The sequence below is a fragment of the Nicotiana tabacum genome, chromosome 1 (genome assembly GCF_000715075.1).
Source record: "Nicotiana tabacum cultivar K326 chromosome 1, ASM71507v2, whole genome shotgun sequence".
Lineage (NCBI taxonomy): Eukaryota > Viridiplantae > Streptophyta > Magnoliopsida > Solanales > Solanaceae > Nicotiana > Nicotiana tabacum.
This window is the reverse complement of record NC_134080.1, coordinates 43,552,366-43,578,844: the sequence shown is the minus strand read 5'-3', so window position 1 is coordinate 43,578,844 and position 26,479 is coordinate 43,552,366.

Genomic DNA, 26,479 nt, shown 5'->3' with positions numbered 1-26,479 from the left:
TCACCTCAACACACCTTCAAATCCTCCATAACCACAAAAAGAATATACATTCTAAGTTTCTAATACTATTTTTAACAATATTAACAAAAGAAACTAAAAGAAAATTATGAACACAATTCTTGCTAGGGTTTATGCAAATATACTTGAAAATAGAAGGAAATAAACAAATGAAATACTACTAGTTTGAAGAAAAAGAGAGAATAGACTACTTACCTTGCAAGAAGAAGAAGAATTTGTGGATGAATGTTTGAGTGAATTTGTTTGGTTGAGATTTTTGAGTTTAGTGTTTGAGAAGAAGAGAGTTTGGGGAGTGAAATAATGAAATAAGGGGAGGGGGGTTCGGATTTAAGGAAATAATTTTTTTTATACGAGAATGGCCTGCCGCGGTGCCCCCCGCGGCGCGTTAGGCCAAATTTTTCAGCTGCTCCAAAAATTTTATATTCTGCCTCATCTGTGCAATTTTGCCTGGCGCGGTCTGTGGTACGATGCCCCATGCGACGCAGTAGGCCAATTTTTCATAAAGTTAGCCTATTTTTCGATTTTTAGCTCACAATTTACCCCCTCTATCATTGTACATTGATTTTATGCCAAATTCATGCTTGCACCTAACTAAAAACATTATACATCTAAAATATAATATTTCTAAACTACAATTAAAAGTTAGTGATGTTAGTCATTGGGTTGCCTCCCAACAAGCGCCTAATTTAACGTCGCGGTACGACTCAACACGTCATTATGCATCAACCAAATCTATCGAGGTCTTGTGACGTTTAATATCACCACCCCAATAGTGTTTTACTCGCTGCCCATTCACCAAGAATGTACCACTTGAATTTATGTCCCGCAATTCAACTGTTCCATGAGGAGTCACACTTACCACAACGAAAGGGCCTACCCAACGAGACTTAAGCTTTCCAGGAAAAAGTTTTAGCCTTGAATTAAACAAAAGAACTTCTTGACCCGACTCAAACTCACGATGTTGGATGTGCTTGTCATGCCACCTCTTGGTCTTTTCTTTATATAACTTGGCATTTTCATAAGCATGCAACCGAAACTCATCAAGTTCATTGAGTTGTAGCAGTCTTTTTTAACCGGCTAAGTCCATATCCATATTTAGCTTTTTGATTGCCAAATAAGCTTTGTGTTCTAGCTCAACAAGCAAATGACATGCCTTTCCATAAACCAACCTGTATGGAGAAGTACCTATTGGAGTCTTGTATGCAGTTCGGTAAGCCCACAATGCATCTTCTAACTTACCTGACCAATTTTTTCTATTTGCACTCACTGTTTTCTCCAAAATCTGTTTTATCTCCCTGTTTGACACTTCAACTTGACCACTCGTTTGAGGGTGGTATGCAGTAGCAACCTTGTGTCTTACCCCATATTTTTCTAGAACATTTTTCAACAATTTGTTGCAAAAGTGTGTTCCTCCATCACTTATCAACACCCTTGGAGTTCCAAAGCGTGTGAAAATGTGCTTCTTTACGAAACTTACCACTACCTTTGCATCATTAGTAGGAAGAGCAATGGCCTCAACCCACTTAGACACATAATTGACTGCAACCAAAATGTATCTGTGCCCATTAGAATATGGAAATAGGTCCCATGAAATCAATTCCCCAGACATCAAAGAGCTCTACTGCCAAAATATTTTGCAAAGGCATTTCGTTCCTCTTCGTGATTGTACCTGTTCTTTGACACCTGTCACAATTTTTAACAAAAGCATGTGCATCTTTAAACAATTTTTGCCAGTAAAAACCTGATTGAAGAACCTTTTGTACAGTTCTGTCTCCACCATGATGACCTCCATAAAGAGAAAAATGACAATCATGCAATATTGCATTCATCTCCTCCTGAGGGACATACCTTCTTACCAATTGATCTGCGCATTGCTTGTATAAAAAGGCTCGTCCCACATGTAGAATATCACGTCATGTAAAAATATTCTTCTATGATCAGCTGTGAATTCTGGTGGAGTCACCCCACTTGCAATGAAATTCACATAATCAGCATACCACGGGGTTTCATCTGAAGTGATGGCTAGCAAATGTTCGTCAGGAAATGTTTCTTTGATTGATTCTCCTTCAGTGACATGGCCTCGATTTTCCAGCCTGGATAAGTGATCTACAACCTGATTCTATGTCCCTTTTCGAGTCGAATCTCCAAATCAAATTCCTGCAAAAGAAGAACCCATCGGATTAACCTTTGCTTGGCATCTTTCTTTGCAAATAAATACCTGATAGCTGAGTGATCTGTGTAAACTATGACTTTGGTTCCCACTAGATAGGACTTGAACTTATCAAATACCCATACTACTGCGAGCAACTCTTTTTCAGTAATAGTGTAATTTATTTGAGCTAGATTAAGAGTTCTGCTCGCATAATGAATGGAGTAAAAGATTTTCTCCTTCCGCTGCCCCAAAACAGCTCCAATGGCTATATAACTTACATTACACATCAACTCAAATGAAAGTTTCCAATCTGGAGCAATGATAATTGGTGCAGTAACTAATATTCTTTTCAGCTCATCAAATGCTTTCAGACAAGCATCATCAAACTTGAAGGATGTATCTTTCTCAAGAAGCCTGCACAAAGGAGATGAAATTTTTGAAAAATCTTTAATGAAATGATGATAAAAACCTGCATGGCCCAAGAAACTACGCATGCCTCTAACTGATGTCGATGGAGGTAATTTTTCAATTGCTTCCACCTTTGCTTTATCTACCTGCAATCCATTCTTGGACACTTTATGCCCTAGGACTATGCCTTCTCTTACCATGAAATGACATTTTTCCCAATTTAGTACCAAGTTTGTTTCTTCGCACCTAGCAAGTACCTTGTCAAGATTCATTAAACATTCATCAAAAGAACATCCAAATACAGAAAAATCATCCATAAATACTTCAACAAATCTTTCAACCATATCAGTAAAAATAGCCATCATACACCTTTGAAAAGTCGCAGGTGCATTGCAAAGACCAAATGACATTCTTTTAAATGCATATGTCCCATAGGGACATGTAAATGTGGTCTTCTCTTGGTCCTCTGGGGCTATAACAATCTGATTATATCCCGAGTAACCATCCAAAAAATAGTAGTATTCTTGCCCAGCTAATCTATCAAGCATTTCGTCAATAAAGGGGAAAGAAAAATGGTCTTTTCGGGTGGCATTATTCAATTTTCTATAATCTATGCAAATCCTTCACCTAGTAACAGTTCTAATGGGAATCAGATCATTGTTTTTATTTGTCACTACGATCATTCCTCCTTTCTTTGGAATACATTGGATTGGACTTACCCCATTTGCTATCAGATATTGAAAATACAATACCTGCATCAAGCCATTTAATCACTTCTTTTCTTACCACCTCTTTCATGTTGGGTTTTAGGCGGCGTTGTTGTTCTATGCACGGCTTGTGTCCTTCCTCCATGAGAATTTTATGCATGCAAAAAGATGGACTAATACCTCTTATGTCAGACATTGTCCACCCAATTGCTCTTTTATGCTCACGTAGTACTCTCAACAACTTTTCTTCCTGCAATTCAGATAAGTCAGAAGAAATAATAACAGGTAACGTATCAGAACTACCCAAATAAGCATAATGAAGGTGAGAAGGTAAAGGCTATAGTTCAAATTTTAGAGCTTCTTCAATTGATGGCTTCAAAGGAGGACCATTTGGTCTGTTCAAAGGTTCAAAGGGATTTAAACCTTTCATATATTCACATGATGCATTCAAAATATGCTTCATCTCTTCAACCTCATCATTAATCTCCAAACTCTCGAACAACACAATTGCTTTATCTAACGAATCCTTCAAATATACACTTGGGGCAATAAGTTGCTCATCCATCTCCATGACAGATATCATAGACAATTCTTCATAATGGCGAGGAAGTTGAATTGCTTTGTATACATTAAAAACAGCTTCCTTGTTGTCAACTCTCATGATCATTTTCCCCTCTCTTACTTTAATTATAGCATCACCTGTAGCCAAGAGAGGTCTTCCTAATATAATAGGAACTTTTTCATCTGCTTCAAAATCTAAGATAATGAAATCAGCCGGGAAAATGAATTTCCCAATTTTCAGCAGCACATCTTCAATCACCCCTTCCGGGTAAGCTATGGACCTGTCTTCTAGTTGCAACATCACAGTGGTGGGTTTTGGAGCTCCCAAACCCAATTTTTTGTACAAGGACAATGACATAAAATTTATGCTTGCTCCCAAATCACAAAGTGCATGGCCTACATCAACATTGCCTATTCTCACAGGGATAGTAAAGCTGCCAGGATCTTTAAGCTTTTGAGGAAGCTTATTTTGGACCCTTGAAGTGCACACCTCAGTAAGTGCAACTGTTTCAAATTCAGTCAATCTCCTCTTGTTAGCCACAATATCTTTTATGTACTTGGCATACTTTGGAATATCACGAATCACATCTACCAACGGAATATTCAATTGAATCTGACTCAACATAGAGAGAAATTTGTTGAACATGAGATCATCATTCTTTTTCTGCAATCTTTGTGGAAAAGGTGGTGGTGGCCTTGGAACATTCACAGGCGCTGAAACTGTATCATCTTTCTTTGCTTCCTGTGTTGCTTTGGGAATCAATTCACCCTCAGGTATAGGCTTGTCTTTTCTCTTCTTTGGAACTTCTTCTAATTCCCTTCCAGTTCTAAGTGTAATTGCACTAACTTGCGGATTTTTCTCTGTATCACTTGGAAGAGCACCTACAGGTCTAGTGTTTTGATTTGCAGCTAGCTGTCCCATTTGCCTTTCAAGATTTCTAAAATTAGTTCTGAGTTGTTGATTGTCATGCAACAATTTCTTCAACAAATCATTTGTACTTTCTTCCTGCTGGGGTAGCCTTTAGGGTTGATTAAAATTTCCTTGGGGTCTATATTGATTCTGATTTGATTGATTTCCACCCCAAGAGAAATTAGGATGATTTCTCCAATTTGCATTGTAAGTGTCCCATATTGTGCCTGTTGGTTCATCGGACCTCTGCTTTGTTGTCCCATATAATAAATAGATTCAGAATTCGTTGGGCACATGTCACTTGTGTGATTGTCACCACACATTTCACAACAAATCGACATTTGTTGAACATGTTGCAATTGTTGTGTCTGGTTCATTGTCATTCTATTCATTTGATTTGCCAATTTTGCTATATCTGCTCTCATGGCTGAAAATTCATCAAGTTCAAGTACCCCTGCTGCTTTCTATTTCATTGCTCTCCTTGGTTCTCCCTCACCTTGCCAATTATGATCATTAGCAGTGAAGTTGTTTAGCAGAAGTTGTATTTCACTATATGGTCTCGCCATGCAACTACCTCCACAAGCTGAATCAAGATTCATCTTTGAAGTCTCATCTAATCCATCAACAAAAGTATGGCCCAATACCTCATCAGTTTGACAATGATGTGGACAGTCTCGGAGTAGTTTCTTGTATCTTTCCCGAACTTGGCGAAGAGTCTCACCATCCCGTTGTTGAAACCCAAGAATCTGGCTCCGCAAAGACTTTGTCTTTTCAGTGGGGAAAAACTTGATTAAAAATTTCTTTGCTAAATCATCCCAAGTATGGATTGAATTAGCAAGCTCCTTCTGTAACCATTCTTTAGCTTCCCCCAATAATGAAAAAGGAAACAAGGTTAGCCTGACATAGTCCTTGTAAACATTTGGATAGTTGTAAGTATCCGTGATTTCCAAAAAATTCTGAATGTGCCTCTGCGGGTCTTCATGAGATAGACCTACATATTGCCCAATGGATTGAATCAGTTGTACCATGTACTGTTTAAGCTCAAAGTGACAAGTGATATCAGGCTTCACAATAGCCTGAGTCATATTAGCAAGATTTGGCCATGCAACTTCTATCACCGGACGCCCTCCATTACCTGCCATCACTGTTGGCTGTGGTTGAACTAAAATGTCCAACTCTCTTTCTGTTTTGTATCTAGATTCCAACTCCTTCCTCGCACTATGAAGTGTTCTTTCAATTTCAGGATCAAGAGGAAGAGATTGCTTGTGCTTCTACTCCTCCGCATTCAAGAGAAGAGCCTGCGTGACACAAACAAAGTGAACTGAAAATTAATACTTAAACCAATAGCTGATAAAAACTTAACTTATTCAAGTAGCTAATTTCCAAGTCCCGACAACGGCGCTAAAAACTTGTTGCAACCAAAACACTCACGCAAGTGTACGCGATCTTCAAGTAATATAGTAATAAGTAGAGTATCGTTCCCACGAGGACTTGTGATTAACTTAACGACTGATGCAAACTCAAACAATAATCGATTCAAGCTAATTCATCACAAAATACATAAATAACCAATTTACAATTTAACTAGTAGACAAACAATAATACAACGCAAAGTTACTACGCCACTTATGTATTTTTCTTTTAACAATTAATAAAAGAGATATCCCGGGGTTATGGGCTTGCTAGAGATCATGCTATGTTTTTAGCTTAAAAATGATTTATTGAATTATCTGGGTTATTGATTATAAGGTTAATAATACCCATAAGAATCTGTCGATTTCTTATGCGCCTATTCAAGTTAAATTAATACCTATATTTCTATGGTATTAATATTAACTCAAATGCATTTACAAATCCTATTTCTCAACCAAACAAGGCAATTAAGTAAAGTTCTATCTTAATCGCGAATCTTTCACCTGATGCCCAGGATCCAGATCTTGCTCTATTTGATTCTATATCCAATCAAGAATTTACTTTTTCAAGTTTAACTCAAGATTCGTAAATAGTATTTCACTATTAGCTATGCAGTAAAATAATTAATAGCAGAATCAAATAAACAACCCTTAATGATAATTTCAAGATCATCAATTTAAGCTTCAAACAACATAATCATCTAACACCCATAACTCCAGAATATTTGGGTTTTTAGCCACTCATAATTATACAAACATCAACAATATAAGTCTTAAACATAAAATAAATAGATACTAGAAGAAGTTTTAGAAAAACTCTTTCAATCCTTGCTCCAAAGTGTTGTCTCCTCTTGATTTTGATCCTCCAAGACGGATCTCCTCTTCTTTTTCTCTCTCAAAATAGTCTCTTCCGTCAATAATGGATGCTTTCCCCTTTTTAATCGTGTAGGAAAGGGTTTTTATAATTATGCCCTTTTTAGATCGAAATAGAGTAATTCTGCGATTTTTACACGTCCGCGATGCCCCGCGCGACGCCCCGTGCGCCGCGTACATGGATTGGACAGAGGCAGAATACATTTTAACGGAGCAAAATAATGCAACACAGATTTTTGCACTGCCGCGGCGCCCCACGTAGCACAACAGTGTATTTGTCTATGCTGCTTCATTTTTTCTCTTGTTTTTCTATCCGGGCTTGCTTTGCGACCCCCGAACAGATCCCGACTTGATTTATTTAGCTTTTACTCAGACTTCAAAGCACCAAATTAATCAAATTCATTCCAAAGTTAATTCTTAAGTCGGATTAGCTTCCTGCAAGGCATAAAATATGAATATAGTACAATTCATTATCATTTAAGCTCAAACTTTTGTAAAATGCAATAATTAAAGTGTTGTTACAACGACTAAAATACGAGTTTTTAGCCTATGATCAACGAACTGGAACATAGGTCGGGTCCAACACCAATAGCAGTTCATAACAACATAGAGCATATAAATAAGAAAGTAAATCAGAGATATAAACGCTCAGTTTTTTCACAGTTTATCCGAAAATAGTTCCACTTTTCAAGAATATCAGTGAAAATTTAAATCATTTACCGAAATCGTCGAAAAATGTGAGATAGTTTGAAAACTATACTTTTTCCAAAAAACCCCTCTAAAATAAATAAGATGTTTTATTTTCTTTCCAGATAGCAAGTGTGGAATACCCCTCTACGCCCACATATCAATGTGTGTAAAAAGTCATGAATAATGTGATACCGTACAACATGAGGAAAAATGCATCTCTATGCCTGTATGTCATGTGTGCATGCCAATGCCATGTATCTCAGAGATGAATCATGTACTCACACTCTCAGAGTACATCTCGCTGTCTCACACTTTTCACTCATCATGCTCAACCACTCGGTACTGTATATGGCCCATACTGCCCAGGAAAATCCATCTCAGAACATATACAACACTGACTATCAGTTACCCTGTACCAAGGAAAAAGGGCAATCCAACCTTGTGGAGAAATCCATCTCCAGTTATCAAGTACTTCGGACAAATCTATGTCCAGGGATATCCATCCCTTAATAATATCATCCGCGCTCACTGGGGGTGTGTACAGACTCCGGAGGGGCTCCTTCATTCCAAGAGCTATCATAATCATCAATATAATAGCTGCGACGTGCAGCCCGATCCCATAACTGTCACTCATTATCAGGCTCTCGGCCTCACTCAGTCATCAATCTCTCCAGTCTCACCCACGAGCTCACAATGTCATGAAGACTAACCCAGAAAAAGGATATGATGTATCAATGAATAATAACTGAGACTGAGATATAATATAAATGCATGAATATGACTGAGTACGAAATATCAATGAAAACCAGTGAGATGACAACAAGAAATTACCACTATGGGTCCTAACAATATCAACATAAAGCCTAAACATGATATCTAGCATGATTGACAGCTCAGTTTCTTAATCACATGGTGAAAACATAGATATCAACAAAATAGGGCTACTAAACAGTGCCATGAAAACAACAGAGTCACAATTCATAGGGTGCATACCCACACGCCTGTCACCTAGCATGTGCGTCACCTCATCATCAATCACATAGCATGTAATTCGGGGTTTCATACCCTCATCACTAAGTTTTGAAGAGTTACTTACCTCGATCAAGCCAATTCTACTACCGAGCAAGCCCAGGGATGTTCCTAGAGTGCCATCACGCACATAGCGACCTCCGAACGACTCAAAACTAGCCAAAAGCAACTCAAATATATCAATTAAAGCCCAAGGGAACAATTCCAAGTTATAAAGATCGAATCCTAAATCAAATCCCAAATCCGGCAAAAAATCACACTCGAACCCGCACCTCAGAATCTGACAAAACTCACAAAATCCGATAACCCATTCAATTATGAGTCCAACCATACTAGTTTCACTCAAATACGACTCCAAATTGGTGTTGAAAACTCAAAAATTCATATTATAAAACTTTAGGCCAAACCTCCCAATTTCCTCTTTAAAATTCATCAACCAAAAGCTAAAATTGATGATAGATTCATGGAATATAACCAAAACCGAGTAGAGAAGAATTACCCAAATTCATATGGTGAAAATTTCTCCAAGAATCGCCTCAATCCGAGCTCCATAGCTCCAAAATTGCAAAAATGGTCGAAACCCTCGAAACAGAGTATTTATAATCTGACCAAACCTCCTCTTTCGTGAACGCGGTAGAAGCCTTGCGTTTGCGAAGCAAAATTCCACACTTCCTCACCTTACACTACATTTTCGTAGTCACACCATCGCGAACGCGATGAAAAACACTACCAGCCCCTCCGCTCAACACTACGCGAACGCATAATCATGCACGCGGATGCGAAGAACACAACATCAACCCATCGCGAACGCGATCGAGGAAATGCAAACGTGAAGAAAAAGCCTTTGCACTGGCCAAATTACCCTTCGCGAACGTGGTACTCCATCCACGATTGCGAAGCACAACTGAAACACCAGAAAACCAGCAAAAACACTACAATACAAAATAAAGGAAAAATAGCCCGAAATCAATCTGAAACACGTCTGAGCTCCTCGGGACCCAATACAAACATACCAACAAGTCTCATACCATAATACGGACCTACTCGATGCCTCAAAATATACATAACAACATCGAAACAATGAATCACACCTCAACTTAAAATCAATGAACCTAAAATATCAAACCTCCACAACCGATGCCGGAACATGTCAAATTTTGTCCGATTGGCCTAAAATTTTGCACACAAGTCACATTTGACATTACAGACCCGTCCAAACTTTTGGAATCAGAATCCGATCCCGATATAAAAAATTCCACTCCCGGTCAAACTTTTCAAAATCCCAACTTTCGCAATTTCAAGCCAAACTCTGCTACGGGCCTCCAAATCACAATCCGGACGCGATACAAAGTTCAAAATACCCAATGGATCTAACGAAACCATCAGAAATCCAATCCGATGTCAAATACTAAAAAGTCAAACTTTTCTAATTTAGAGTTTCTAGCTGAGGATCATTCTTCCAAATCAATTCTGAATAACCTGAAAACCAAAACCGATGATTTATATAAGTAATAATACTTCTTACGGAGCTATTCCTGCCCTCAAAGAACTGAGCAAAGTGCAAATGCTCAAAATGACGAGTCGGGTCATTACCCCATGATCTTTTGTTTTGGTTACTACATCCCACTTAATTAGGTATAATTTTTTCCTCTCCGCAGTAGTACCCCTTAAGAAGTCTCTTTGTATTTTGTCGATTGCTTTCAGGATTTTATTTGGTATTAGGGATATTTGCCTGAAGTGATTTGGAAGGATGTTAAAAGTAGAGGTCACTAAGGTACTTCTACCAGCCATGCTTAACCACTTTGCACTCCAATTGTTTAGCCTTGACCTTATTTTATCAATCAAGAATTGATAATCCTTATGCTTTGAATTATTATTAACTATACAGAATCCTAGATAAATCCCAAAATTGTTACTAATTTTTATATCAAAGAAGTTGGTCAATAAATTTTTGGTCAAAGCTTCACAATTTTTGAAGATGATTAATTTTAATTTTTCTATATTTATATTCTACCCAGAATAGTTACAAAAATTCTCCACGCTATATCTAATTGTTTGAATTATTTTTTCATTTGCCTGCCCCATTATTGTTAAATCGTCTGCAATGAATAAGTGAGATAGATGAGGGCTTCTAGGATTTAATTTTATAGGGTCCCAATTCTTGATATCTACTTGATTTTCAATGTTTTTTAGAGCATATCTATGTATAAGATAAACAGGTATGGGGACATGGGGTTGCCCCTGCCTTATGCCCCTTGTAGGGGTGAATTCTTTTGTTTTGTTCCCGTTGACTATAATGGATATATTACTAGTTGTGATACAATTAGTAATTAGAGAAGAAATATTTGGTGGGAATTTAAAGAACTTTATTGTTCTATAAATGTAAGAACATTCTAATTTGTAAAAGCTTTCTTCAGATCAATCTTTAGGATTAAGCTAGGCCTGCCCTTTGATGGATTGATCTTCTTTATAACTTCTTGTATAATGATTGCATTATCACTAGCCCGCCTATTTTTTTAAGAAGCTAGATTATTGTGGGTTGATGAGTTGATTTATGAAAAGCTTGATTCTATTGACAATGATTTTCATTATCACATTATAAATGGTGTTACCTAGGCTTATAGGCCTAAAGTTCTTAAGGTTATTTACGTTATTAAATTTGGGGATAAAAAACAAGTAAGGGTTGTTGATGTCAGGAGGAATTATTTTTGTTTGAAAGATTTGCTGGCACAAATTGATAACCTTACATCCCAAAATGTGCTAGTATTTTTGAAAGAAGAAAAGGTGCAACCCATCCAGACCTGGTACTTTGTATGGTTTAAAGGAGAAGACTGCATTCCTGATTTCATAATTTTTTAAAGGATTGTCAAGGCTTGAGAGATCAATATTATGAAAACTTTCCTTGTCTTTTTTGATAATCGACTAATTAGATTTAACATGGGAGGTTGTAAAATGTTTAAGAAATAATTTCTTGTGTGTGTCATTAGAGAAATCTGGTCATCTATCCAATTCCCATTATCATCTTTGAAGAATACAATATTGTTCTTTCTTCTTCTGTTAGTTGCCTTAATATGAAATTTTTTTGTATTTGCGTCACCATCATTTAGCCAAGTTACCCTAGACCTTAGTTTCCAATAGTCTTCTTCATGTTTTAGAATGTTGTTATACTCATCAATAAGCGTTTGTGTCACGACCCCAAACCGGCCCGGTCGTGATGATGCCTCTCGTGAAGACAAGGCCAGCCGACACAACACTCACCTTAACCCTTTAAGCATTAAGAGTCATTTTTAAGTCTTTAAATCAAACAATGTTTCATAATAAAATCCTGGAATAACAGTGCGGAATAAAATACTAGCCCGACATCGGGGTGTCACTAGTCATGAGCAACTATCAAGGTCTGAATATAACAAAAGTCTAAAAATGTACTAAATACAGTAACAACAATAAGGGGAAGGAAGCGGTGCTGCGAACGTCATGCAGCCACCTTGCTAACTCTGATGACTCTGCGGCTAAGCTATCAGCACCCGCTACCGGGTTCCGATATACCTGAATCTGCACACGAGGTGCAGGAAGTAATGTGAGTATTCCAACCCAGTCAGTAATAAGAGTAAATAAAAGCTGAGCAGTAGGAAACAATGAATCCACATTTACGCTGGGTTCAATAAACCCAACAGGCTTTAAAATCATAATACGAGTCAATCTTCCCTTTTAAAATCCAGCTTTTAGTAAAAATCATCTTTGAAATACCTTCCAACAGTTTCAGTAGGGGTTCAATACCATTTAAAATAATAACAGAGATTAAAGTCATAATCGGCCCCTCGGGCAAAGCATAGTTCGTAAAACAGCCCCTCGGGCAAAACAGTAATCACAAACACTTCATAACTTGAAAATCTCAGCGGAAATAACCAATGTCAAATCAGTGATTAATTTTTGAACATCTCATAAACCCCAGTTTAAATAAAAGTTGTTTTAAAACATTTGTGCAACTTTCCAACAGAGGCTCAATATAAAGATGAGTGAAAACAGTCAATTAATCAACATATTCGATAGAAACTCATTTTAAGAGGAGTGAAATCAATAAGTCCATAAACAAGCCTCTCAGGCAAAACACCACTCATATGCATGTATATATGTATCGCCCCTCGGGATAGCCTCTCTGTCACTCGTGACTCAACTCTTACCAATCAATACTCGCACTCAGCATTCACGCTCAATTGGTACCATATAGTAACAGTTGTGGCGTGCAGTCCGATCCGTATATCTCTCGCAATAATTGAAATCAAAGTAACTGTTGCGGCATGCATCCCGATCCATGCATCGCTGTGGCGCACAGCCCGATCCATATAAATAGTCGACTGTGCTCACTGGGGGTGTGTAGACTCCGGAGGGGCTCCTACAGCCCAAGAGCTATATTGTTGCGGCGCGCAGCCCGATCCATATAAGTATCGTTACGGCGTGCAGCTTGATCCATATACATAAATATATATATATATATATATATATATATATATATATATATATATATATATATATATATATATATATATATACACACACACATTGATGCGGCGTGCAGCCCGATCCATAGATATATAATCCTCACAACTAGGCCCTCGGCCTCTCTCAGTCATTAACCTCACCATCAGACTCTCAGTCTATCTCAGTCATTAATCTCACAATCAGGCCCTCGGTCTATCTCAGTAAAACAGGGAACTCAGCCCAAAACAATTTCCACATGTTAAGAATATAGTGATAAAGCCAGATTTGAGTAATAAACAGGTAAAACATGACTGAGAATATGCTTTCAAACAAATAGAGTGAGGAAAGATAGTAAAAATGCCCCTAAGGGTCTCAACAAGTCGGCACAAGGCCCCAAACATGGCATATAACCCAAAAATATAATAATGTCAAACAATTAACTATCAAATACGCATTAAAATATTTGTTCGGGATGGACTAGGTCACAATCCCCAGCGGTGCTCTACCCCACGCTCGTCATCCAACGTGCAAGTCACCTTAAAGTAACACAATGACGTATAATACGGGGTTTCAAACCCTCAGGACAGTATTTACAATCATTACTTACCTCGAACCGGCTAATCCTCTAGCTCACGATGCCTTTGTCTCTCAAATCGACCTCTGAATGCCTCGAATCTAGCCACAATAATTCGATTTAGTTAATAAAAATTATAGGAATTAATTCCATATAAATTCTACATTTTCCATTAAAAATCTGAAATTGCACTCAAAATTTGCCCGTGGGGCCCACATCTCAGAACCCGACAAAAATTATAGAATATGAAACCTCATCCAACCACGAGTCCAACCATACCAATTTTACTAAAATCCGACATCAACTCGACCCTCAAATCTTCAAATTAAACCAAGAGGATTTTCAAGATTTTCCCAACTAAAATCACCAATTAAATGCCAAAACTAGTAATAAATTCGGGTAATCTAACCAAAATTAATTTAAGAATACTTACCTCGTTGTTTTCTCTGAAAATCTCCCGAAAATCGCCTCTCCCCGAGCTCCAATTTGGTAAAAATGGAAAATGGGATTCGTCCCATTTTCCAGAACTTAACATTCTGTCCGATACTGTTCACACTGTACTGTTCACGGGGTACTATACATGGTATTGTTTACGCAAGTGTGGTTACTGTTCACACGTGCGAAAAATGCAGAAACTGCCCAGAAAATTGCAGCAGTTTTTCTTTTCACTAAAAAAGCTCTAACTCCATTATACGAACTCGGAATTCGATGATTCTTGTTTCTATGAGTCACAAATAATAATACAAACACAACCCTTCAGTCGAAACTCAATTCGGAGCTCATTTGCTCAGTTCAATACCTATTTCACTCGTTAAACAATTAACTCATGTTTCGTGTCAAAAACCCAATCGCGACTTGATGAAATTAGACCAAACTTTCTAGATCAGTCCTATAATTCATTATCAAAATTCCGGAAGTCTCGAAATCTAATTTCGATCTCTAGAACTAAAAATGGATCTTTGGATCATTACATGCTTATACTCAAAATGGCAAAATCTTCCAAAAACTCTTCCAAAACTTATCCGAGACTCATGGGACCCCGACCAAACATGCCAACACACCCCATAACATAATTCAAACTTGTTCCAACCTTCGGAACACTCAAACCAACATCAAAACATCAAATCACCCTCGGATTCAAGCATAAGAATTCCAAAACTTCCGAAATCCGAAATCGATCAAAAAGTCGACCAAACGACGTCCAAATGACCTGAAATTTTGCACACACATCACAAATGACATAGTGAAGCTACAACAACTCTCGGAATTCCATTCTGACCCTCAGATCAAAATCTCACCTATCAACCGGAATTCGCCAAAATATTAACTTTGCCAATTCAAGCCAAATCCTTAGTCCGGACTTCCAAAATGCATTCCGATCGCGCTCCTAAGTCATAAATCACCCAACGAAGCTATCCAAATCATAAAATTTCCGATCCGAGCTCATATACAAATAAGTCAACTCTTAGTCAAACCTTTCAAATTCAAAGCTTTCAACTGAGACTGTTCCTTCAAATTCATTCCGATTTTTCCTGAAAACCAAAACCAACGATCTACATCAGTCATAATACGTTACACGGGGCAAGTCATGCCCGGTAACTGGCGATCAAAGTGCAAAAGTTCAAAACGACCGGTCGGGTCGTTACATCCCCCCCACTTAAACACACGTTCGTCCTCGAACGTGCCCAGAGTTATTTCAGAAGCCAACCAATTTCTAAATAACTTTACCATGCATATACCCGGGGGTGATCCCACGTTACCCTACCTCATATAGGTTTGATAACATAATATAACTGAAATTTCACAATCCATCCTAATCCATAAACCATAGAACCACATTCTGCTTCTAAAATCCTCAATACGATCAGAACCTCACACCTATACTTTAAATAGACCCGAACTAGATGTAGTAACCCATGCCTGCAACCTCAAGTGCAGTTATCCGATATACCACGTAACTCAAACACATGTAGCGATAGCTTCCATTCACAGCAGCTGTACACAACACCCGAATACCGGTAGAAACCTCTTATCAACTAAAGTCTCATTCCAAAACTTCCATATACTGCCAATGATAAATGAAACACGCAATAAATCATAACCATCTCTCAGATCAGTCATCCATAAGGTTACTTCTCCTTTGGCAAGGACCATAGCAAATTTCTGAACCGGACCTCGATATTTACCCATCAAACATGCTGAAATCGAATCCGTTTGTATTTATTAATGATCCCCAATGATCTCCTCTAATCCAACACATTACTCTGGTGACATGGCATGTCCATACAAACCTAAGCCACAACTTGCACAATACACACATCAATATGCAACAATCCGAACATACTCAAATCATGAAAATGACTCAAATGAAAGAGCTGAACCTCAAGTTCACTAGTACCACCACAACACAAGACTGAGAACCTGTCTCACATCATAGGAACAGAACACACGAATCTAACCTGCAAGGTCATACCTCCACATATTTTCACTACAACGCGCAACCTTATTTAAACACTGCTCCACATGGAACAACCTTAAGTCACTATGCTTGAAATCGACAACCACGCACAATTTGATATCTGGAACCAAAGCAATTCATCATACTCACGGTGAAGCAAATAACATACACCACGCACACCCGATAGGACATGACCGATACGCCGTTCACCGAGCAACACCAAATTACTCTTCCCGCTCGATTTCCATTATGAAACTCTGATAGAACTGCACCATAGGTGCCTATAACCAACAGGTCGTATCTTCTCACAACCTCTAATACCCAATCATTCCATTATAGATACTATAAAATTTCCCTGTGCCACCAAGGAAACCGGAATATCACCAATCGATCTAAAAAGAAGGTGCCGCAATACTATCGAAGTGCTATCAACTTAATAACATTGCACTTTTACTAAAACATAGACTCTCGTCAAATCATTTCCAATTAGCAGTACCATTTCCTTAATCATCTGAGGCTACCCGCTGCCTAAGAGTTTTATGAACTTCCTTTCAAAACTAAACTGTAACTCATCTAGCCAAGAACTTCCATTGATCCCATCTAGAAGAAAAATCATTACATATCCTATGCTTTTCACACTCGGAGAAATTGCACCTCTCCAACCACGGTAGAAATCAATATGAACTCTCCCAATTCCATTTGCATAAATTCAACTGCCAGGACTGAATCCTTCTAACTAGACCAAGCTAAGCAAGCCATCAAAACTTAAGAGCATTGTTGCAAAATAGCTGTAGGAACTCATTACCTCGAACACACACAAGGAATTCATTATATCCTTACCATACCGATTTGTTCTACTATCAAAATACCCCATCTATCTAAATTCCTTTTGTTTCATCTTCAACTTGATATTCCTTCTTGTTGTAGCACCACAATTTCCTCAACCTAGGCATAAAGCTACACCGTCTAAGGCTCCTAAGCTGCTGAATACTCTTTAAGTGTTCCCCAAAGCCATTACATTCACCTTCCCGATACTGATATATAGAATCCCATAATTAATATAGAAAATACCACAAGTCTTGTCATCTTCCACTGAAAACTCAGTTTCTATCCATAAGTACAACTTAGAAGCCTCCAATTATTGCATGTAGAGTTTTGAACACAATAGGACCATTCTCTAGAGTCATCCACACTACTCAAACCGTAGTTAGATTGATTAAACGAACCGAACAACCTGTGCTTCATTAGCACTCCGACACTGCAGAATGTGACCTCATTCCAATATAACCAAGCAACTTCTTGCCCTATGCACCGATCATTCCTTACCAACCACAACTCAAGTCATTCCCCAATTCTCGTACACCCATAAAGCATAACATAGCCTTTATTGAAATTTCCTTTACTCGAGCCATAACTAATTCACAAATCGCCTCGAACTGGGACCATTAGAGCATATAACCGTGCAATCAACTATTCAATAGCGGACTCCCCCACTTGGCTCAAAGCCATAGGTCAAACACGCACCATAACTCATAACACATACGCTTTATTGCTGCCATAATACCATAGTGAGATTAACTCAATCCTTCATAAGCTCATGGAACACAGACCATCTGGTACTTCATATCTTCTACAAATCTCGTATTTACTCTCATAACAATTAAACACACTCTCTTAAGCGACCCAAATAAAATTCACATATATATTTCACTTGTAAATAGGATCTTCTAACGGACAACATAAAGATCACACAACTCCAAAACACTTTGCAGGTGATAACCCACCTGCTCCGCCTTAACTAACATTTATGTATACCTTCCACCATCATAAACTGTACGCATTCACTTAGTCTTCTTGAGTTTGAACTTATACCGCAACATGATTTTTTTTAATTCACTCACAACTGGGAAACATGAAAAGATTCTTCACACGCCTATAACTCAGGGCTATACCTCAAATCAAGATGGAATTCAAGCACCTAATAGTTCTTCTATCCTCCAGCAGACCCTTCTTGTCATTTCCAAATCATATGAATACATCTCGCAGTACTAATATACTCATCACATAGTTACTCAACCGTTACTTCAACTAATAGGGACAATACCGAACATATAAGTTCAAAACACTTGCTCACACAATCAGCACCTCGGTGCTCAAGCCATAGGCAAAGATCCGGCCTCAAGTCCTTCAGACTGGCCCAACATCAACTTACAGAGATCACACCTCGCCCCTCGATCAGGAAATCACAAACCATCAAGGCACATCTGATACTGAGCGATCATGCGTGCATACGAATGCGTGGAAGGAATTCAAAGAGTTACATTTCAAGCTGAATCAAAGGACGCACGATAAGAATTCAAGAATCTGAAGTTTTCCTAAAGGTTCTGCAGCCTCTCGAGGATAAATACAGATGTCTCCGTACCGATCCACAAGACTCTACTAAACCTGCTCATGACTCGTGAGACCTATGTAACCTAGTCTCTGATACCAACTTGTCACGACCCCAACCCGGCCCGGTCATGATGGCGCCTCTCTTGAAGACAAGGCCAACCGACATAACACTCACCTTAACCCTTTAAGCATTAAGAGTCATTTTTAAGTCTTTAAATCAAACAATGTTTCATAATAAAATCTTGGAATAACAGTGCGGAATAAAATACCAGCCCGACATCGGGGTGTCACTAGTCATGAGCAACTATCAAGGTCTGAATACAACAAAAGTCTAAAAATGTACTAAATACAGTAACAACAATGAGGGGAAGGAAGCGGTGCTGTGAACGTCATGCATCCACCTTGCTAACTCTGATGACTCTGCGGCTGAGCTATCAACACCCGCTACCGGATTCTGATATACCTGAATCTGCACACGAGGTACAGGGAGTAATGTGAGTAATCCAACCCAGTAAGTAATAAGAGTAAATAAAGGCTGAGCAGTAGGAAACAATGAATCCACATTTACGCTGGGTTCAATAAACACAAAAGGCTTTCAAATCATAATACGAGTCAACCTTCCCTTTTAAAATCCAGCTTTTAGTAAAAATCATCTTTGAAATACCTTCCAACAGTTTCAGTAGGGGTTCAATACCATTTAAAATAATAATAGAGATTAAGTCATAATCGGCCCCTCGGGCAAGGCATAGTTCGTAAAATAGCCCATCGGGCAAAACAATAATCACAAACACTTCATAACTTGAAAATCTCAGTGGAAATAACCAATGTCAAATCAGTGATTAATTTCTGAACATCCCATAAACCCCAGTTTAAATAAAAGTTGTTTTAAAATATTTGTGCAACTTTCCGATAGAGGCTCAATATAAAGATGAGTGAAAACAGTCAATAAATCAACATATTCGATAAAAACTCATTTTAAGAGGAGTGAAATCAATAAGTCCATAAACAGGCCTCTCAGGCAAAACACCACTCTTATGCACGTATATATCTATCTCCCCTCGGGATAGCCTCTCTGTCACTCGTGACTCAACTCTTACCAATCAATACTCGCACTCAGCATTCACGCTCAGTTGGTACCATATAGTAACCGCTGCGGTGCGCAGCCCGATCCGTATATCTCTCACAATAACTGAAATCAAAGTAACCACTGCGATGTGCAACCCGATCCATGCATCGCTGTGGCGCACAGCCCGATCCATATAAATAGTCGACTGCGCTCACTAGGGGTGTGCAGACTCCGGAGGGGCTCCTACATATATATATATCTATATATATATATATATATATATATATATACACACACACACACACACATTGCTGCGGCGTGCAGCCCGATCCATAGATATATAATCCTCGCAACTAGGCCCTCGGCCTTTCTCAGTCATTAACCTCACCATCAGACTCTCAGTCTATCTCAGTCATCAATCTCACAATCAGACCCTCGATCTATCTCAGTAAAACAGGGAACTCAGCCCAAAACAATTTCCACATGTTAAGAATATAGTGATAAAGCCAGATTTGAGCAATAAACAGGTAAAACATGACTAAGAATATGCTTTCAAACAAATAGAGTGAGGAAAGATAGTAAAAATGCCCCTAAGGGTCTCAACAAGTCGGCACAAGGCCCCAAACATGACATACAACCCAAAAATATAATAATGTCAAACAATTAACTATCAAATACGCATTAAAATATTCGTTCAGGACGGACTAGGTCATAATCCCCAGCGGTGCTTTACCCCACGCTCGTCATCCAGCGTACAAGTCACCTCAAAGTAACACAACGACGTATAATCCGGGGTTTCAAACCCTCAGGACAGTATTTACAATCATTACTTACCTCGAATCGGCTAATCCTCTAGCTCGTGATGCCTTTGTCTCTCAAATCGACCTCCGAATGCCTCGAATCTAGCCACAATAATTCGATTTAGTTAATAAAAATTATAGGAATTAATTCCATATGAAATTCTATATTTTCCATTAAAAATCCGAAATTGTACTCAAAATTTGCCCGTGGGGCCCACATCTCAGAACCCGACAAAAATTACGAAATATGAAACCTCATCCAACCACGAGTCCAACCATACCAATTTTACTAAAATCCGACATCAACTCGACCCTCAAATCTTCAAATTAAACCAAGAGGATTTTCAAGATTTTCCCAACTAAAATCACCAATTAAATGCCAAAACTAGTAATAGATTCGGGTACAACAACAACAACAACAACAACAACGACCCGGTATAATCCCATAGGTGGGGTCCGAGGAGGGTAATATGTACACAGACCTTACCCCTACCCCGAAGGGTAGAGAGGCTGTTTCCAGGAGACCCTCGGCTCAAAAAAGCAACAGGAGCCGATATATTAGTACCATAAAAATGCATAATAAAATAACAGCAATATAAGAGATATGAAATACAGAATACGAAATACGAAAGAGATGGTTGGTATAGTAAAACTAGCAGGTAAAGCCCTGTATCAATAGACGACCAATGACATTCTTAGTCTAACTCCTAACTGGCTAGTCTCACTCTATTGTGCTGTAGAAATATTCACAACTTTTCCTAACCTACAACCTTAATGCTCGACCTCCATAATTCCCTGTCAAGGGCCATGTCCTCAGTAATCCTAAGTCGCGCCATGTCCTGTCTGATCACCTCTCCCCAATACTTCTTAGGTCGCCCTCTACCTCTCCGCGTTCCCACTACATCCAGTCGCTCACACCTCCTCACCGGTGCATCAGTGCTCCTCCTCTGAATATGCCCGAATCATCTGAGTCTTACTTCCCGCATCTTGTCCTCCATGGGGGCCACACCTACCTTCTCTCGAATATCTTCATTCCTAATCTTATCCATCCTTGTATGCCAGCACATCCACCTCAACATCCTCATCTCTGCTACTTTCATCTTCTGGATGTGTGAGTTCTTTATCGGCCAACATTCAGTTCCATATAACATGGCAGGCCTAACCACTGCTCTATAAAACTTACCTTTTAGTAACGGTGGCACTTTCTTGTCACACAAGACTCCCGACGCTAACCTCCACTTCATCCACCCCACCCCTATATGGTGTGTGACATCCTCGTCAATCTCCCCGATCCTCTGAATAACCGATCCAAGGTACTTGAAACTACCCCTCTTGGGAATGACTTGAGAGTCAAGCCTCACTTCAACTCCCGCTTCCGTCGGCTCAACTCCAAATTTGCACTCGAGGTATTTCGTCTTCGTCCTGCTCAACTTGAAACCTTTAGACTCAAGAGCATGTCTCCAAATCTCTAGCCTCTCGTTGACTCCGCCTCGTGTCTCGTCAATTAGAATAATGTCATCAGCAAATAGCATGCACCATGGCACCTCCCCTTGAATATGATGAGTCAGTGCATCCATCACCAGGGAAAATAGGAATGGACTGAGTGCAGACCCTTGGTGCAACCCCGTAATAACTGGAAAGTGTTCAGAGTCACCTCTTACTGTCCTAACCCGAGTCTTAGCTCCAGCATACATGTCTTTAATCACCCTAATATAGTCAACGGTGACCCCTTTATCCTCTAAGCAGCTCCATAAGACCTCCCTAGGAACCCTATCGTACGCTTTCTCCAGATCAATAAACACCATGTGGAGATCCTTCTTCCTATCCTTGTACTGTTCCACCATCCTCCTAATAAGGTGGATAGCTTCTGTGGTAGATCGTCCCGGTATGAACCCGAACTGGTTGTCTGAAATAGACACCGTCCTTCGCACTCTCATCTCTACCACTCTCTCCCAAACTTTCATGGTATGACTTAGTAATTTGATGCCCCTATAGTTATTACAGCTATGGACATCACCTTTGTTCTTATACAATGGGGCCATTGTACTCCACCTCCACTCTTCAGACATCCTATTAGTCTTGAATATAATACTAAACAATGCAGTAAGCCATTCCACACCTGCTCTACCCACACACCTCCACAGTTCAACCGGAATTTCATCTGGCCCGGTAGCTCTGCCCCTTCTCATCTTACGCATTGCCTCCATGACTTCATCGATCTCAATGTCCCTATAATTACTTAATTCATGGTTACTGTCGGCATTCCTCAATTCCCCAAGTATAATATCCTGATCCCTTTCTTCACTTAGAAGTTTATGAAAGTAGGTCTGCCACCTCCTCTTAATCTGGTCATCTCCCATCAAAACTTTGCTGTCATCATCTTTTATGCACCTCACTTGGTCCAGATCCCGAGTTGTCCTCTCTCTCGCCTTAGCGAGTCGGAATAACTTCTTCTCCCCTCCTTTGTTCCTTAGTTCCTCATACAGACGAGCAAAAGCTGTCGTCTTAGCCTCCGTCACTGCCATCTTCGCCTCCTTCCTAGCTACCTTATACCTTTGACTGTTCTCTCTCTTCTCCTCCTCGTCAGTGCTCCCTACTAACCGCAGGTAAGCCGCCTTCTTTGCTTCCACTTTACCTTGGACAACTGCATTCCACCACCAATCTCCTTTGTGGCCACCATTGTGGCCCGTAGATATCCCTAACACCTCTCTCGCCGTCTTTCTTATACAGTCCGCCGTTGTCGACCACATTGTGTTTGCGTCCCCACTACTTCTCCAAACTCCCATTGCCGATAACCTTCCTTCCAACTCCATAGCTTTATCCTTAGTTAAGGTGCCCCACCTAATCCTGGGGCGTCCTTGTACTGACATCTTCTTCCTCATTATCCTAATACAAATGTCCATCACCAAAAGCCTATGCTGCGTTGAGAGGGTCTCACCTGGGATAACCTTGCAGTCCTCGCACAACCTTCTGTCGCATCTCCTGAGGAGGATATAATCAATTTGAGTCTTCGCCACCGAACTTTGGTAAGTAACCAAATGTTCATTCCGCTTCGTAAAACTCAAGTTCGCAATGACTAGATCGAAAGCCTTGGCAAAGTCCAACAGCGAAATGCCCCCTCCGTTCCGCTCCCCGAAACCAAAGCCGCCATGCACCTCAGTGTACCCACCTGCAGATGACCCAATATGACCATTGAAATCTCCTCCTATGAATAACCTCTCAGAAGGCGGTATACTACGAACAATCTCATCCAACCCCTCCCAAAAACGCTTCTTAATATCCTCATCCAAGCGTGCTTGCGGTGCGTATGCACTAACGACATTTAAAGTACCCTCACCCACCACCAACTTAATAGTCATTAGTCTATCATTCACCCGCCTGACCTCTACCACGGACTCTCTAAGATGGCTATCTACCAGGATACCCACTCCATTCTTCCCCCTCAGGACACCAGAGTACCACAACTTATACCCATCCATGTTTTTCGCCCTCGATCCGACCCACCTAGTCTCCTGGACACACGCTATATTAATCTTCCTCTTCTGCAGGATTTTCGCCAACTCTATGGATTTACTCGTTAGTGAACCTATGTTCCATGACCCGATTCTCAACCTATAGGCTCCCTTGCCCCCTCTACCTCCCCTGCTACCCGACCCACCCCCTAACCCCAGCCCCACACTCTGCCCCACCCGAGGACATGCCCTTATTCTATCATCCCAGACTGCAGCCACTACACCTACAACAATCTAGAGAAGACTCACTAGTGCACAACGGACAACAAATCAAACTAGAAGGAAACAAGTGGTAACTAGTATCCTAGTTGAAAGGTTTAACTATTGCGAAGTAAACTAACAGTAATTTAGCTAACACCAAAAGGGAAACAGTAAAACAGGAGGTACCAACTCCCGATAACAAAACCTGTGGCTGATTTGCTGTACTCGATGTAGTTGTACGCTCACGCACCACTTCCTACCGTCCTTTGCTGACACTCGCCCAGGTTGCTTTCCTTTGTTAGTGCTCGTGCGCCCAACTTGTCTCCAATACTTCGAGAATTCCTGAAAACACAAAAAATACCACGACCCAAAAACCAGAAGGAGCTATCACCGCTACCACTAAATCGAACAAAGCAATGGCACTAAAGTGAGCCCAAATGAAGATCGAAAATCAATCCAAAGGGGCTCAGCGGTAATATCAGCAATAAAGCAACAATTTCAACAGTCAACCAGCTTAGTAATAGATTCGGGTAATCTAACCAAAATTAAGTTAAGAATACTTAACCCGTTGTTTTCTCTGAAAATCTCCCGAAAATCGCCTCTTCCCGAGCTCCAATTTGGTAAAAATGGAAAATGGGATTCGTCCCATTTTCCAGAACTTAACATTCTGTTCGGTACTATTTGCACTGTACTGTTCACGGGGTACTATACATGGTACTGTTTACGCAGGTGCGGTTACTGTTCACACGTGCGAAAAATGCAGAAACTGCCCAAAAAATTGCAGCAGCTTTTCTTTTCACTAAAAAAGCTCTAACTCCATCATACGAACTCGGAATTCGATGATTCTTGTTTTTATGAGTCACAAATAATAATACAAACATAGCCCTTCGGTCGAAACTCAATTCGGAGCTCATTTGCTTAGTTCAATACCCATTTCGCTCGTTAAATAATTAACTCATGTTTCGTGTCAAAAACCCAATTGCGACTTGATGAAATTAGACCAAACTTTCCAGATCAGTCCTATAATTCATTATCAAAATTCCGGAAGTCTCGAAATCAAATTTCGATCTCTAGAACTAAAAATGGATCTTTGGATCATTACATGCTTATGCTCAAAATGACAAAATCTTCCAAAAACTCTTCCAAAACTTTTCCGAGACTCATGGGACCCCGACCAAACATGCCAACATACCCCATAAAATAATTCAAACTTGTTCCAACCTTCAGAATGCTCAAAACAACATCAAAACATCAAATCACCATCAGATTCAAGCATAAGAATTCCAAAACTTTCGAAATCTGAATTCGATCAAAAAGTCGACCAAACGACGTCCAAATGACCTGAAATTTTGTACACACATCACAAATGACATAATGAAGCTATAGCAACTCTCGGAATTCCATTCCGACCCTCGGATCAAAATCTCACCTATCAACCGGAATTCGCCAAAATATTAACTTTGTCAATTCAAACCAAATCCTTCCACGGACTTCCAAAATGCATTCCGATCGCGCTCCTAAGTCATAAATCACCCAACGAAGCTATCCGGAATTCGCCAAAATATTAACTTTGTCAATTCAAACCAAATCCTTCCACGGACTTCCAAAATGCATTCCGATCGCGCTCCTAAGTCATAAATCACCCAACGAAGCTATCCAAATCATAAAATTTCCGATCCGAGCTCATATACAAATAAGTCAACTCTTAGTCAAACCTTTCAAATTCAAAGCTTTCAATTGAGACTGTTCCTTCAAATTCATTCCGATTTTTCCTGAAAATTAAAACCAACGATCTACATCAGTCATAATACATTACACGGGGCAAATCATGCTCGGGAACTGGCGATCAAAGTGCAAAAGTTTAAAACGACCGGTCGGGTCGTTACAGTTTGTTCAAGATTACTAAGGTAGTTACTGGTGGCATAATTTGGTGAATTTTGGATTCCATTGAGTCTAGCTAAAGTTTTTTTCTTATTGACAAAATATTTCCAAAAGTCTTTTTATTCCATTCTAAAATATTATTTTTGAAGATGTTGGTTCCACTTAATAAATTCCTATTTTCCCAACTATTTGTGACAAGATTAGCAAAGTTAGGATAGGAGCACCAAAATGTTTCTAGTCTAAAGGGTCTGTCTTGATTAATATAAGTTTTTTTGTTAAGGTTGATTAGAATGGGGTTATGATCCAAATGCGTTTTTAGAAGATGAGTTATAATAACGTTTGGAAAAACATCAAGCC